Source organism: Pseudorca crassidens, chromosome 2 (assembly GCF_039906515.1).
Source record: "Pseudorca crassidens isolate mPseCra1 chromosome 2, mPseCra1.hap1, whole genome shotgun sequence".
Classification (NCBI taxonomy): domain Eukaryota; kingdom Metazoa; phylum Chordata; class Mammalia; order Artiodactyla; family Delphinidae; genus Pseudorca; species Pseudorca crassidens.
Window position 1 is genome coordinate 150,716,563 of NC_090297.1, and position 17,043 is coordinate 150,733,605.

General features: G+C 50.7%; 1 pseudogene; it reads left to right on the forward strand.

The window, feature by feature from the left end:
* The first annotated feature begins 2,406 nt into the window (after positions 1 to 2,406).
* LOC137219934 (large ribosomal subunit protein bL32m pseudogene) lies at positions 2,407 to 3,592 on the forward strand (annotated as a pseudogene).
* The last annotated feature ends 13,451 nt before the right edge of the window (positions 3,593 to 17,043 follow it).

A 17,043-nucleotide genomic window follows, 5' to 3' on the forward strand; every position in this document is an offset into this window, starting at 1 on the left:
AGTCTGCTCCCCGTACACCTGCCCTCCTGCCGGCCTTCGGTGCCTGCCGCTTTGGAGCATCTGCACTGCCCTCCCCCTCCCTGCATCTGGGGAGCTGGCAAAGTTGCTGAGTCTGGGGAAGAAGTGGGGAGGCCAGGCAACTACGGGATCGGGATGGGAGAGTAAACAAGAAACCGTTTAGGCTACAGATGGGGTATTTCAGTCTGATAATTTTGAAAAGGCTCCACGTCTCCTGGTGATGGGGTTCCCACCTCCAGCCTTTTCATGGAGACTTTTCAAAGCTCTTCCAGCCCCGAGGCTCTACCACTTGAAAACAAGGCAGGTCCAACTGAGTGCTGGAGCTCTGGGCTAGACTGTGGGTAGACACAGGAGAAATATAAGGGAGGGTCTTTACCCAAGAAGCATAGAGTTCAGATGTGGAGTTAACTGTGTTCATTTATTCATTGACTCAGGAATCAAGCCCTATTGTGTGCTAAGCTAGCTCCGTGGAAGATACAGGTAATTGCTCTGTTTCTGGTGCAACGCATAAGATCCTAACCTCAGAGAGGTTGCACACTGAACAGCAAGCCAGCATGCATAAAAATAAGTAAAATTCAACAGAAAAATTTTTAGTTCAGAGAATGTTGAAGGGGAGTTGGGATGATGAGAGAGAAGAATTGCAACTTAGGAGGTAACAGGGCTACCATTTTTTAAGTGCTTATGTATCAAACACTTGATATGTTATGTAATGCCCAGGAAAGCCTTGTTAGTTCGGCACAATTTTTATCATTCTCGGGTCACAGAGGAAGAAATTGAGACAAAAACATAAAGTAACTTGCCTAGTTAGCAGGTGGGAAAACTCAACTCAAATCCAGGTCTGAGGGATGCCAAATCTTAGCGGAGTGGGCGACGTGGGGGGGGCTCATTTAAACTAGATTGGGTTTGGAGAGTTGGGAGAATATCAGTGAATGGAACTACAAATACTTATTGAGACACTATTACATGCCACACTCTTGTCCAGGCACAAGGAGTATGGCAATTCCTTCTGCCCCAGATGCCTTCCTCTTACCTCCAAAGCCCCAAAAGGGAGCTGGGAAATAGAGGGTGAGTGAGAACACGGAGAAGCTAGAGTGGGGAGACAGGACAGAGGAGAGAAGGGACGCCAAGCCCCTGCAGCCCATCCTACTAACACTGCTGGCGGGGCGGATTTCTAGGAAGAGGAGGGGACACAAAGGTACTTGGTCCTGAGATCTTTGTCCTCTTTGAGGTCTGTTTGCTTAACCTCTTCCAAGCCAGGGGCTGGGAGGGGTGGGCAGGAGAGGGGATGGATGTGGCAGAAGCCCGCTGGGGAAAGAGACTCTGGGTGGGAAGAGAATGTCTACTACTCCAGCCCCTAGAGACCCAGGCTCGGGGATTCCATTTGCACGGAGTTTCCTTCCCCTCACTTGCCAGGATGCTTCCCCTCACTTGCCAGGATGTTTCATACCAAAAGCATTCCAGAAAGCAGGCTCAAAGAGATGACTCTGGGCCCCAGGGGGGAAGGCTGCAGCCCTAGGATTATTTAGTGCCACATCAGTGCTTCTGGAATGTGAATAACCCAGACAACCACCGGGGGCAACTTGGGGAGACAGGAAAGGGCCTTCAGAGACCAAGGCAAGAAAGTCTTGGTCAGAATTCTCACCTTAGCCTCAGCCCTTTCCTGGGGCAAGTCCATCCAGGCTGTCCCTGAGTGGAAACCCCCTCACTGGGTAGTACCGAGGCTCCTCTGCGCGGAGCGGGGAGACCCCCACAGCAGGCATGTCAGGAGGAGCCCTTCCCTTCTCCCCAGACCCCATCCCAGTCAGGCTGCCTTGGACCTTCTGATGGGCTGGTGGGAAGGGGAAATGGCGATGCAACAGTCCCCTGCATGGCACAGCGCCCACATCCCACTAGAGCTTCTGCTCAGCTCTGCAAGCCAGAATCCAGAGACTCACTGACAGCCAGAGCATGTCTGGACTGTGATGAAGCCAGGACAAAGGGCGAGCTGAGGAGCCTGGGCGTTTTTAAGAGGAGACTGGGGTTGGGGGGATACATTTGTATACAAAACGGACAAAAATCTCTACCCTTACGGGGTTTCCATTCTAGTGGAGGAAGATAGACAACGCAATAGATATAATAAATAGGTGAATTATATAGTATATTAACAGGTCATAAGCATATGAGGAGAATGGGAAGGGGACAGGGAATAACGTTTTAAATTGGGGTGATCAGAGAAGGGCTCATCGAGAAGGTGGCATTTGTGCAAAGACCTGAAGGAGGGAGGTGCTAACCACATAGATATTTGAGGGAACAGTGTTCCAGGTGGAGGGAACAGACAATAGAAATGCCTTAAGTGGGAGCAGGTCAGGCTAGTTCTAAAACAGCCATTGAGGTTTTAGGGCGAGCAACATGGCACCTGCCATGCCTATGCTAATGGTTCCGCCATGGCCCCGCAGCCCAGGGACTCCTCCGGAACTGTTGGGAGCAACTGCAGCGGAAACTGCGGCAGAGCCGGCCAGGCTTTCCCAGTCCTCAATGGGGACCAGCATTAGCGGTCCAAGGTCCAGCTATACTTACAGAACCAGCAAATGATACCAATGGAAGGAAGGAGATTTCCAGTTTTTTGGAGAGCATCTTTTGGATGGCAGCTCCCAAAGACAGACGCAGCATTGAAGTTAACAGGTGTAGGAGAAGAAACCCTCATAAGCTTATTAAAGTTAAGAACAATATAGACGTTTGTCCTGAATGCGGTCACCTGAAACAGAAACACGTCCTCTGTGGCTATTGCTATGAGAAGGTGTGTAAAGAGACAGCGGAAATCAGAGGACAGATAGGGAAGCAAGAGGGAGCCCCTTTCAAGGCTCCTACCATGGAGATCATGGTGCTGTACTTGGGGGAGACACCCTCCGAGCAAGATCAGGGTAAGAGGATCATTGAGAGAGAACGGAAGTGGCCATCCTGGTTCACCCAGAATTGACACCAAACATGTTTCGAGAGGATAACTTCACATAAGACGTTTCTCCTGAAAAAGAGGAAGATGCTTTGTTTTTATGTTGGTTGTGTGCTTGTTTTTAAATCATCAGCATAGCCTAAAGCATTCTCTATAAGCAGTTAGTTTTTTTGCGGGTAATTTGAAGAATGCATCAGGAGTAAAGTCTGAAAATGTTCGTTTATGCAGAGGCTCAATGGATTTATGTGTCTGTTTCTATTATACTATGAAGTTTTAGTACACAGAATTTTCAGGACAGAAAAATAAAACCTAATTTAAAATTCATAGCCAGAATTATGCGTCTGGGCTCTGGTTTTGTTTGCCACTGGTTTCTCTTACAAGAATACTTACACAAATGCTTTTGTTTAAGTAACACCTGAAAATAGGTTATTTAAATTCTGGGTATCGCTCTTTTAAGATGGTAGATGTAGCAGTAAGAAAAAGTTCGTTCTGTTTGGTTTTTTTGTTTGTTTGTTTCAGCAAATTAAAATTGCCTTTGTATAGCACTTTAAAACAAAAAAAGCCATTGAGGCTGGAACAGAGTGAGTGAAGGAGAAAGTAACAGAGAGAGGGTCAAGATAGGAAGCAGGGGTCGAGCAGTAGAGCACCTAGGGCCTTGTGAACCATTATACAGGTTATGGTTTTTTTCTGAGTGAAATGGGGAGCCAGTGGGAGGTTTTGAGCAAAAGGAATGGTGTAATCGGACTAAGGATGTTTTTTGTTAATTCCTCTGGCTGCTTGCTGAGAATAGCCAGGGGGTGGGGGTGGCCTGCAGGACTTGAGGGATGTTGCGTCCACTATTCGAGTGGGAAAGGTGGCAGGTGGAGGGGGGTGGGGGAAGCTAGGGAGCACTTCGACCTCCAGCGGCGATGAGAGGTATAAGGAGTCTGGAATTTGGGAAAGAGATGTGAGTTGGAGATAGAGATTTAGGAGTTGTTGCTAGGAAAGAGTTTCTGCTTTGGGTGGAAAATCACCTTAGTTGATCTCTGAAGTCCCTGAGTTCTAAAGGTTCTAGGATTTTATTGAATAGGAAAGCAGTTATTTGTATAGCTGATCAGTTGTTTGTGAAAGCTTGACAGCCTTGACAGCGGGGGAGGTGGGTGTTGCTGAGCTGGGGAGGCAGTTCTGCCTGTTTGCAACTGGCTTTCTCCTCCTGAGGAAGACAACGGGGCTTCTCCCATCCTTGGGAGAAGGCTGGGGGGCGGGTTGGGGAGGAACGGTCCGTTGTAGAACTGAGTCTTCCTGTACGAGAGGGCTGTACTAAAAGACTTCTCAAGACCCTCCCGCTCTGAAACTTTACGGCTGTGCATCTTCTAAGGCTTTTACAGGTTTTATAAGAACATGGGAAATGTCACTCTTGGGCCAGGGCTCTGCCTCTGACACTGGCAGAGGGGATGGGAGTTGCCTTGTACATCCCAGGCCCCAGAGAAGAAGCCGGCTCCCGGATTCCCAGTTCTCTGCCTGTGTTTCAGAGCTTCCTGCTTCAGATCACTGGGGAGCTTGAGCGCAGCCCACAGGGGGCCTGGGGATCTGCATTTTTAACAGGCCTGGTGATTGGTTCTGATGACACCGAAGTTTGAGAACTGACTCCAGGTGAGAGCCTTAACTTGCCTCTACAGAGCTGCTGCCTTTAGAGGAATTTTATGCCACTGGGCACACAGCTTCTCTCTGGGATACAAACCTCTTTCTCTTTCTCCCTCTCTTACTCTTATTCTGCCTCCTTTTGGCTCTAAAATGCTCCCATCACCGATTGTTTCTCGGAAGAATTCCCCATGCTTTTCAGGCTCTTCCCTCCTCACTCCAGGCACCAGTCCTCTCCCCCAGCTAATCCCACCTTCTCAATTTCACCTTTTCCCCTCTGGGGGCATTTAGGTCATGTTGGGAGAATGAGTCATCCTAGGGTTGGGGAGGGGGGCTTTAAGTCCATAAATGGGCAAAAACTCTGATTTCAGGTCTCAGTCTCTAGGAAAGAGCCAATTTCTCCCCACTGTCCCCCGCCCCCAAAGGAATTCCCCAGAGAAAAGGAAGGCGTTGGGAGAGGTACTGACCAATGAAATTCTAGAAACAGCAGTTTTTTAGGAGATAGGAGACTGACTCAGCTTCCCTGATAAACAGTGCGGGCCAGGATTTTCCCAGCCCAAGAGGCCAAAATCCCATTTCCGGGCGGAAACGAGGGCCCAGCCAACACCACCCCCTCCCTACTCCTCACTGATTTCCCCTCGTAGGAGAATGCAGCTCCAGGCGGTGCTGACCCGGGCTCTGGACAGCACAGGCTCTCAGCTATCCCAGCAGGGCTGACCACATGCCTCACCCAGACCCCGGGGAAAGGGTGCTGTGACTTTTTAAAGTTCCCTGGCTGCATTCTGAATCACCCTCCAGCCTGGCCTGCAGTGTCTTCCTGATCCTTGGCTGTGCCCATCAAGCAGGTGGGCCCCTGGTTGGTAGCAGACCAGCCGCTGGCATGGAGCCCCCCCTCTATTAAGGGACCCCTGGCTTGCTCTGCCTCCCAGCCCAGTGCTCAGTTCTCTGTGAATGGAAAAGCCATGGGCCAGGTGGCACCTGGGGAGAGCTGGCTGTCTCCTCCTCAGAACCTCACACAGTGGCCAGGTCTCCCTTGAGATCCTTTCACAATTCAGGGTCTGGGCCTCCCGTGGCTCCTCAGAAACCTTGCTTGCAACAGGCCCAGGAGACTAGGGGGCAGACTCACAAACCTCCAGGAGACGAACAGACACAGCCAGAATGCCAATTTGTTGATTCATAATGAAAAATAGAACTGCTGTGAAACCCACCAGACACTCGGGTTTGCTGATGAGCACGTTCGCCGTCTGTTGGCCATTTCACACGAGGGGAAGCCGAGACTCAGTGGGACGGTTACTCGGGCAGCACAGGAGCTGGGCAGGGAACGCTGTGGCCATGAAGGGTCTTCGTGGAGTACCAGCCTCTCAGCCAGGACGCACCAGGTGGCCGTGCTCAGGACGCGCTTCCCCCGTACAGCTCTGGAGGACATCCCATACATGTATTTGTTGCCCCAGAGACAAGCTCCTGGCTTAGCACATTCCTCCTTTAGGCAGAACACAGGGCAGTCACTTAGAGAGCCCCTTTCACAGTACACTCACACCAGTCCTGTTTCCCCAAGGATTAAACTGGATGACTCATCAATGTGCTTTGTAAGCAACACCTCCCCGAAGAAACTAAGGAGTGGGAGAAGGTACTCAATAAGTGTTTAATAAAGGGCCTCCACCTGCTCTCCTGGCCCCAGCGCCTTAGAAATGGGAATCTGATAGTTGAATCAGTGAAAAGCCATCCCCTAATACACCCATCAATGTGTATGGAGACCTTACTTTGTTCTAGGTGCTGTGGAAAATACGGGAGCAATAAAGGCATGGTTCCCTCCCTCAAGGAATTTGTATATAATAAAGTTGAAGCTATAAAATAACATCTACAGGATGATCGTGAACAGCCCAGAGGTGAGTGTGCTCAGGGCGTATGTCTGGTACAAAACATGTGTAGTCTGCTCATGTTCTATTGGACTTGGTAGTAATGGGACCACTTGTGTGGATGAGGGATGGACCACTGGCTGTTTTGGGTCCCCACTCTTTTGTCACTAGATTGGTCAGTAAATGAATAAGCCCCCCACTAACTAAAGTCTCTAGGTGTCTAGGCCCCAAGGCAGGGTCTCACTTGCGTCCACTCAGTTGAAATGCGAGGGCCCAGCTGTCCTTCCTCACAACCACTAGCCGTGGCAGGAAATGAGAGAGAGGGTCAGAACGAGCAGATGAACACCAGGGAGGGACGGGGGAGTAAGGTGGTTAGCTCCCTCCTTGCCAGCTATGGCTGGGGCCGGTTGGGGCAGCGAGCACACTGGTTCTTTGACCCTGTCCCCAGCAGCCCATCCATTCTTTTCTCGCTGCCTGGAGGAGTTTACCTTCTTTAGAGCCTCTCAGAGCCTCAAGATGAGGCAGAATTGTAACTCTCTCTCTGAGTCAGCTTGGTCCACTTCATAACTTGTGTGCCACCCCTAGGGCCCTTGGGTCCGAGTCTTTCTAGACCCATTTTTTTCCATCCCTGCTAAGGCACTAGACGAGATCCGGCCTCAGCCTCCTCCCACCCCCACTACCTATCTCGGAAATAAGAACCAGCTTGGAGTCACATTAGATTATGTGTGCAGTGTGTCATACACCCACCCCAAATCAATGTCAGGGGCAAAGCTGCTGCTACCGGTCAGCACTGAAGTCTCTGGTGTTGCTCTAGAGCACCAGCTCTCAAAGTGTGGTCAGGGACCCCTGGGGGTTCCCCAAGTCCTTTCAGACGAAAACAAGGTCAACACTGTTTTCATCATAATATGAAAACATCATTTGCCTTTTTACTTTCATTCTCTCATGAGTGCACAGTGGAATTTTCCAGAAGCTTCATGGTGTGTGATATTATAACAGACCGGATGCTGAAGGAGACATAAGAATCCAACTCTGCACGGCAATGTGAACATACTTAATACAATCAAACTACACACTTAAAACAGTTCGGATGGTAAATTTTATGTTATGTATTTTGTTACCACAATTAAATTTTTTAATTTTAAAGAAAAGAATCTGTCTCTTTTTCATTAAGCCAAATATTAAAAACATTTGCAAAACATGTAGAACAATGCCACTCTTCTCACTATTTTTTGTTTGTTTGTTTTGGAAAATATAGCAAGTTTTTGTAAAAATGTTTTATATATGTAAATGTGTAATGAGTTATTACTGTCACTTTTTAAAACTTATTTTAAAATAAATTAATAAATATTTTTTAATTTATGTTTTAATTTCTAATATGATAAACGCCAGTTCACCCACATAAATGCTCTTTGAGTGTCCTCAATAAGTTTTTAGAGTATAAAGGGCTCCTGAGACCAAAACATTTAATAACTGCTGCTCTACTGAGAAGGAATACAGCAGGTAGGGTTGCCAGATAAAATGCAGGATTCCCAGTTAAATTTGAATTTCACATATACAACGAATAATTTTTTAGTGTAATATTACCTAAAACATGCTGAACTAAAAAATTATTCGTTGTTTATGTGAAATTCAAATTTAACTGGGTATTCTGTATTTTTATTTGCTAAATCTGGCAACCCTGACAGCGGGAAAGATTTAGGTTAGACTGAGAACTTGAGTCAGATGTTGGGATTCTGACCCAGGAAAGGATGGAGAATTTCTGACAGCTTTGAGAAAAACGAATGGTTCTGAGGGCCCTAAATGCTTAGGGCTAGGGGTTACAGCCAGGAGGTGGGGAGGGGACAAAGGGTCTTCCCTGAGCTGGGCCCAAGACTCACTCCAAGAAACCCAGGCAGCTGGAGGATTAGCAAAAGCAGTGGAGAGTGAAACCCAACGTTGGGAGGGCTGAGGTCTCTGAAGGATGTCAAAAACATGAGGCAGTGAGGTCATCCGGCTGCCCCTGAGCTCTGCTAAAAATAGTTGTGGTTGCCATAGGGGTGAGAGCTATCAGGAAGCCAGGGTGAATCTCCATGTCTGGTTGGGGCTGTGCAGAGATATAGCTGGGGCGGTTGGGCCGTCAGGCCAGGTGGCAAGAAACCTAAGACACACGTTTGGGGCTAGAAATAACAGAGACAAAGAATTAGTCTTAGGAGCAGCCCAGGGGAGAAGGGCCCACACCTCCAGCTAGAATGGAGGCCAGTGACAGGTCCCTCCTCCCATCAGCATAGGGAAGCTCTAAGAAGCTCTTTCCTTTAAGAGAGGCAGGGGTGCCCCAGAAATAAGACTAGCAGGGAGGTTTGGGTGCTTTTTTAAAAAATTATTTTATTTTTTTGCCTTCAACATGTATTTAGCATTACTCTATACTTGGCATTGTACCCATCCCTGAGGATTCTGAATTGAATAAATGTGGTTCCCACCCTCCAGAGTCCGGTGGAGGAGACAGAGGCATAAAACCAACACAAATTCATGAATTCTTTTTGATAAGGGTTAATGATCAAAGGCCCGAGCAGCAACCCACCCACTGCAAGCCAGGCCTCTCCCTTTAGCAACCCCCAGCCCCAGCCCGGGCTGCAAACCAGCTGAGGGTGGAGAACCACCCAGATGCCTGCAGAGCGACACTCCAAGTTCCAGACCCTTTCTCTGCCCACACATCTCCGCCAGCTGTTTGGAGCAAAGGAAAATAACCCAGTTTGGGGAAAGACATAAAAATGACAGTTTTCTGTCTTGAACCTTCTCCCTCAGCCCATCCCAGCCTGGGAAAACCTGCTAGATGCTTCTTGAGAGGGTTCCTAAAGGCCATTACTGGCTTCCAGTTCAAGTGGGTGAGTGTGTGTATGAGGCAGGCTGGCCTTCGTTGACCATGGAGGTTTGGGACCCTGTTCGAAGTGACAGAACAGGTAGAGACAAAAGACAGTCTCATTTCTGGTGTCTAGCGCTTACTGAACACACATGGATTGAGCCCCTATTGCCAGGGACCAGGGTGGGATGTCGAGTCCAGAGCTCCAGCCTGCTAGGGGCACCGTCATTACACAGGACACTGGGGAAAGCTTCATGGAGGGAGCGAGCTGCGTGTTGCAGGCTGAGTTTTCTGGGTCAAGTAAAGGGGTTTTTAAGGAGCAAGAATTCCTTGAAAACTTAAACACTGACTTCAGACAGTCAAGTCTGGTGCCTGTATGTAAACCTCATTCGCTCAGTTGTGCTCCATATCCCAACTGCCACCCCCTCTCCAGCCCCATTTTATCCTCGGATATGCTCCTGCCAAGTAAGGTGTCTGCTCTGTAGGGAGAGGCAGGTCCAGGGGCTCTTTCTCTGTCCCCCGGGTTCCTGGGGTTCAGGATCCAGGTCTGGTTTCTGCCCTTGTCTCTCCTCTCTCACAAGCTGCAGCCTGGTAGCTTGGCCCCTCACTGCTGTGCCAGGAGGGAGGCTGTTAGCAGCACAGCTCAGCACGGGGGCAGGCGGGGTGTGTCTCTCTGGAGCTGCAGCAGGAGCCCGCTGGGCACGGTCAGGAGCGGTCAGGACCAATTTCCCCTGCAGCCAAGTGCAGCCGTTTCTCTGTTGTGCCTTCCCCACCGTCAGACAGACTGTGTTGGCTCCTCTGAGGCCCCATGTGAGAAGGAGAGTGTTGGCTCTGCCCAGATTGGCTGTGTGACCTTGGGCAAGTCAGTGGACATTGACCTCCTATTTGTTCAAGTATAATCTGTACTCCAGGGTCTGTCTGAGGCAACATGTGTGAACACACTTTGTGAGCTGTAAAGCACAGCACTGGTGTGAAAGGCTGTTACTTTGTGGGAGTCCAGAGCCCCCCATGGTTAGAACAGGGAGGCTGTCTCAGAGTTTACTTTTCAGGCATCATCTTCCACATGGGGATTCCTAACCCGGGGTCCCGATGTTCTGCAGGGAGTCCTGGTGGCATTTGTAGGTTTTTTGAGAAGGTACATTTTCTGGGAAGATGATGCAGAGCTTTTCATCAGACCCTCAAGAGAGTGGACAAGTGAAGACCTGTTGAGAGCCACTGCCCGAGCCTTGGGCTTCATCTCTGGGGGTCATCTGCCAGGGAACCCCGACCCAGGAAGGCCGAGAGGCCTCCGAATCGTTGGAGGCAACAGTCATGCAGGCTGAGTGACCTATGTGTACCCACCCAACAAGGACATGTCTAAACAGCCACATGAGTCCAAAATCGCCAAGGAGGTGTTTGCTGAGCCCAAGTTCTATGCAGGCCAGCAAGACAATAGAGCTCATGGGATCTATATCATGCCAAAGTCTAGGAGGCGATTGCTCTGTACTATTCTCTATGTTGGCCTGATTTGGACTGGAAGGCCAAGTCCCATTCTAGATACCATGTTACTATAAGAATGCAGATAAATGGAAATATTTCCAGGGGACACAGGCCAAGCTGTCAAAATGTCTTGAAACCAGTCTTAGGAGGAATGACTAAAAGAACTGAGGGTATTTGGCTCAGAGCAAAGAATTACAGAGTAGATGGAGACTGGGAGTGGACATTAAATTCTTGACATGCTCTCTAGTGGATTCTATAGGGAGGCAGATAGTAACTTAGTAAAAGGAAATACTTTCTAACCGTGAGCTTCATGGAGTAGATGGACTGGAACTCCCCACTACCCCACATATTTGGTCTTTTGGAAGGGAATAAATTGCAGCTTCTAAGCTCTATCCCAGAAGAAGAGGAAGAAGAGACAATGACCATTCCTCCCCTGGGACTCAGGGAGAATGGGTGTCGTCTTGTAGAGGGGAAAAGGGGCAGGGCAGGGAACAGCAAGCCAGATCTGGGCCCCTGTGGCCTCTGCCTGCTTTCACAAAGGAGTCTTCTCTGACTGCCTGGATCAACTGTGGTCAAACCCCTTCCTCCATGGCCCCTGCTGTCTTGCTCACAGCTTGCACACAGGTTTCCCACTCCTGTCCTCACAGCTCTCAGGGCCCTCCTGGCCCACCACCCAGCAGGGCAGGTCCCGTGAGCTGGCCTTGGATGGATGTTGAGGGGAGTTTGTCCACCTCCACTCACACTTCACGATGGATGGGGGTCCCACAGAGGAGCCCAGAGACGTGGTCTGAGGCGGAAGCTGCCCGGTCCTGTCTGGCACAGCTGAGGAGGCTGGCAGGTGTGCCCCCTCTCTAGTGACCTCACCTGAGCCTGCCAGGCGCACCCTCCCTGCCACACCCTTCCTAAACCTCCTTCCAAACCTGCCCTCACCCAGCAGGCCTGTCGAGCACCGCGCCCCATCTCAGGGCCCCAGGGGAGCCTGGGGAGAGTGAGGTAACTGTGGGTCAGCCCCTCACCAGGGCCTGGTCTGGTCTGAGGGACGGGGCTGGCCTCCTGCCTCCAGTCAATTCTGGGTCCCTGATGACTTCCGGGGTTGGAGGTCACAGAAGTGCAAAATGACAGACTGTCAGGGTTGTTATATACATGGGGAAACTGAGGCCTGCAGCGAGCAGACACAAGCAGCAGGACGCCCAGTCTGCAATGGGAAGCTGGGGGACTGCATGGCAGGGGACTGCTGCCCTCCTGGCCCCGGCAGGCCTCTGACTTGGGAAAAGTCTGAGGTTTAGAGCCACCTGACAGTTCTCCTGCTGCCTCCCTTGCTTCTTTGCTTTTTTCGACCCATATGAAGGTGTTCTGGAGCGTAGGAGCGAGGTTAGGAAAGGGATGGCCCTGTGGGGTCAGCAACGTGGGCTTTGGAGCCAGACAGGCATAGGTTAGAACCCTGGTTCCTGCCACCTCCTGCCAGCAGGACCTTGAGAAGTACTTAGGTCTCGCTGAGCCTCAGTTTTCTCATCTGCAAAATGACAATAATTATTATCTAGAAATGCAGAATGTGTTACATCTATTATCTCATTTAACTCTCACAGCAAACAGTTTGAGGCAGATATTATCTCCAACGTTCAGATGAGAAAACTGAGGCTCAGATACCTCGTGCAGGATCTCGGGAATCCTGATGAGTGGTAGAGCTGGGACATAACCTGTGACTGTCTGATCCCAGGGCCCGTGCTCTGGACCACTCTGCCATTCTGCCGTGGCCTTGGAGGATGGCTGGGAGAAATGACGGGGGTGAAGTAACAGGATATAGCGCCCCTTCCCCAGGCCCTGATGAGGTGTCGCAGGGAGCAGGGCTGGGTGAGGGAAGAGGAGAGAGGGGCTTCTGGGTCCAAAGTAGAGGCCACTGCGAGGGTCCCGGGCCTGTGGCACTTCGGGTTAGTGGAAGGGGAGGGACCGGAAGTCTTCTCGAAGGTGGATGAGGGCAGAGCCAGGAAATAGAGATTCTGTGGTTAAAGCAGCCCCTCAGTGTTCCTGAGACCGTGGGGCTGAGGGAAACTCAGACTCAGGAGGAACACGTGCCAAGCTGCTGACAGTGCTTTCCCCTGTGGAGGGACAACATTTTTACTCTCCAGCCCCCATATTGTTTGCATTTTTTACACCGACTGTGCATTATTTGAATTTTCTTGTAAAGGAAAAATAAAGGCTAGAAAGATGTATGTCAAATGCTACTAGTGGGTGGAGGGTATCATCTGTGACTGAAGTTCCCTCAAATTTTCTACGACAAACATGTATTAATCACTCTCAGAAAATATTATTTAAATGAAATTATACATGTAAAGTGTCTAGAACAGCACTTCTGCCATGATGGAAACGCGTTCCGTCTGTGCCGTCCAGTACAGCAGACACCAGCCACACGTAGCTCCTGAAATATAGCTAGTGCAGCCGAGGAAATGAATTTTTAATTTTATTGAATTTTAATTAACTTACATTTAATTTTAAGTAGGCCTGGCCTTTGAGGGTTCAATAAGACAGACTGTGCATGATGGTGCGGGCTTTATTTATTTATTTTGGCCGCGCCACGCGGCTTTCAGGATCTCAGTTCCCCGACTAGGGATTGACTGAACCCGGGCTGCGGCAGTGAAAGCCTGGAATCCTAACCACTAGGCCACCAGGGAACTCCTGATGCTGGCCTCTAGAAGAAAGTGTGCTGCCCTGTCACCATCTGAACCCTTCCTGATGAGTGCCCTCTTCCCTGCCCTCTCTTTCCTCCCCGGCTTCAAAGCTTCCTCTACCTTCCTCTACTGCCTCCCCCCTCAGCCACCTTACCTTCCTTCTCCAACCCTGTACAGAGCGCAGGGGTTCCTCGGTCAAACCCCTCCAGGTGTGCTTGTCGTGATGTGCACATCTGCAGGTGAGAGTCCAGGCTCAGCACCGCCTCACTGTAGCAATCTCGAGAAAGTCACCGCCTCTATCTGGGCCTCAGTTTCCTCATATGTATAATGGGAGTCTTGGCCAGAGATTCCATAAAGACCTCACGGCCCTTTACCTAGCTGCTGAGGTCACAGGCTGGGATCACTGGGCATGGCCAGGGGTACTGGGCACTGCTGAGCAAGAGGTACTTAAGTGAGGTGACAGAAAGGACTGTCTGGCTGTCAGGCTTATGAGGTGCTGGGACGGGTGAAAAATGTGTGATGAAAGATGTGTCATGGAGGGAAGAGAACTTTGCTAATCCAGCTCCCCTCCAGCAGCTAGCCTCTCTTTCTTAGATCATAACTTCGTTTTAGCAGTTACCAAGCTCCATTGTCATTTTTTTTACCTCTGTCTTCCTGGATAGATTTTGAGATGTTCGAAGAGAAAGAGTTTGTCTAGTTCACCTCAGTATCCTCCATCTCTTACATAAAACAGATGTTCATGTAGGTTTGATGAACAGACGAAAAAATTGCTCCTTTGGATCCTCCCTAGGCTTTTCCCTCTGGAGTTGGTATTAAGCTCTGTGGCTCAAAGGACTCAGCCTTGGGAAAAAATAGAAAGTCAATGGAATTTGTAGAAAATTGTTTTTCCCTTTCTGCCTCCTTGAAAATGTTTTTTCTTCAACCTCTCAAACCCTAACCTTCTCTTTCTCTGGCAGAGTAAAGAAAGTGTTCAACGGGAAAAACGAATTCATACTAAGGTGTGAATGGCTCAAGGTTTACCCCTCGTAGGGTCACCTGCATTTGTACGTGTAACAAGCAACACTTAGCCTACCTGTGGGGGTCAGGCTTCAGCTACAGCTGCGGCGGCGTTGTCAGCAAGCCTGGGTTTGTCCTGCGGCAGCCGTTCACCGGCTGTGTCCATGAGTAAGTTCCCCTCATCTTTCTGAGACTCGGTTTGCTATCTGTAAGCGGAATCTTACGTCACCTCTCTAGCTACCCACTAGGGCTATGGTGGAGATAAAATGAATCCATGTACACAAAAAGCATTGTTAGCTGTGAGGTCTTGGATAGGAAAAGGGATTGATATTGCCATGACTTTGGGCCAGGGAGGAGGGGTCTCCCCTCACCCTCAAAATCATACCTGAGCAGATGACAGCTGTGCGTGGAAGCCACCACCCTTTTAATCTCACAGCTGCCAAGTGGAGAAGAGAACCCTGGCATTCCCTCGTCTTTTGCCCTGCTTCCGGGGGAAGATGAGAGGGAGGCCAGGAGAGCCTTTGGAGCCAACCTTGCTCTCCGACTCACCTCCAGATGCCCTCCTCGCAACCTGGGCATCCAGCAGTGAGGACTCCCCACGGTTAGAATACCGGTCCCGACTCCTCTGTCTGCGTGCGTTCCTGCTCACGGACCTCACCAAACCAAGCCGCCTCTCCACCACACTGGGAGCCTGCACTTGAGTCTGCTTCACAGAGATACTTTCTGGATTTCCCAGAAACTCACTAGCCTCGTCCATCTCTCCATCTTAAATTCTCCATTTGTGTGAAGGTGGGGACACTAAGGCCCAGAGAGGTTGCATGACCTTCTCAGTATCACACAGCATTGTTGAGTGTTAGCCCCCAAGTCCCTAGACTTCTGGATGGTCCCAGGTCTTCCTGAGGAGAATGCTCACCCTTTCCCTTCTCTCCCCAAACTCCCCTCACCTTCCCTTTCTCTTTCAAGCACAAACAACCCCTCTGAAACCCCCAAGTCCCATAAGTTCTGGAGTGGGGGTTCCCTTCCCCTCTTCCCTCTCCTTCTCACTGGAGTGGCCTTAGAAGCCCCTTCCCCAGGTATCCTGCCCTCTGGGGTGTAGGCTGGGCAGTACCGATGCCTGAAACACCGCATATCCCTTCAAACCATGTAACGATGCCTCTGTCTCACCTGCACGCCCAGAACCTGACCAAAACCATCTGCTTGGGACACTCTCCATTCTTGCTTCTTGCCCGTCCTTCAGTGCTCTGAGAAGCCTCCCCAAAGGTCCCTATCAGAGTGGAGCTCTCCTCCCTGGACTTCCCACTCCGTCCCCTGCTGCAGCACTTATCTCTTCCTGCCTCTGTTAGAGGGCTGTGTGTGTGTGTGTGTGTCCCCGCTAGGCTGTGAGCTCCATGAGGGCATGGACCATGTCTTACTTTTCTTTGTGTCTACATGCCTGGCACAGAGCAGGTGTTCAAAACTGCATTTCTTGAATTTCATTGAACCTAAGCCTAGTGGTTTGGGCTACAGGCTACCTGGACCACAGGCTGCCCACCTTTGATGAGAGCTCCAAGACCAGCAGAGAAGGAAATGGAGAGGAAGGAACGGGACCCCTGGTCAGCCCCTTCTTCCTCGGCATCCACGCTGCTGTCGCTCAGGTCTTCCCATCCTTGGCCTGGCGTGGCCCTGCCTGACTGAGAAGATGGAGAAGGGACCAGCCAGAGACATATAACAGGTCCGTGCTGGTGACTTGTCTCTTGCATGAGTTTATTTAATGCCCAGTTTCGTGGGAAATCTTCTCCTCCTCACCTCCACCTCAACTCTGGGTGCTTGGGGCTGGGCTCAAGTAGAAAAAGAACAAAGGGACCCAAGAGAGTGGCACAGAGAGAACTCAGCCTTCCTGCAGGAGCCCAGAGATCAGAGCGCCCAAACCAGCTGGAGACCCAGATCCTTCTAAAGGGTTTACTTTAGTCTTCTCTTCAGAGAGCTGAAATCCCTACAAGAACAACCAGAGTAAGGCAACCAAAGGACCTTTAGGCTGGGAGGTGGGCGGGCAGCAGGGTCCAGGCACCCAGAGCTTGTGGAATCTCCTCCGGGTGCTTTTGGAAGCAGAGCCAACTTGGTGGGTGGCTGCCTGGGGGCAGGGTCATGGCCAAGGTGGTCTATCGAGCACCCCTGGGCCCCTCATCTTGAGTTAGACTTTGGATCGGCTACCGGGGAGGGAGGGCTCTTCTGGGAGGACCCGAGTGTGGGAAGCAGTGCTGCCGTCACCAACCTAGACTGTCCTTCTAGCTGGGTGACTCAGGTCCTGCTGACAGGTCTGGATGTGCTGGGGCAAGTCCCAGCCTTCCCTCCCTCTCCACCTCTGTCCCAGCACGTCTGGTGGAGGCCGAGCCTCCTCCTTCCAGCTCCACTGGGGGGTTGGCTACAACCGTTCAGCCTGAGGGGCCACTGCCAGCCACTCTCTCAAGCCCTGCCCCAGGCTTGGCCCCGAGCAGCTCAGAGCCCTCTGTGGGGACCCCAGATGGCCCAGCAGCAGCCTGACAGTTGTCTCCCTTAGGGAGAGAGATCTGGGAACCTGGGGTGCAGGCACCCATATCTGACATCTCCTCTGAGCCTCACGAATGCCCTGCCACTTGGGCAGCCCAGGCATCCTTATCTCGACGA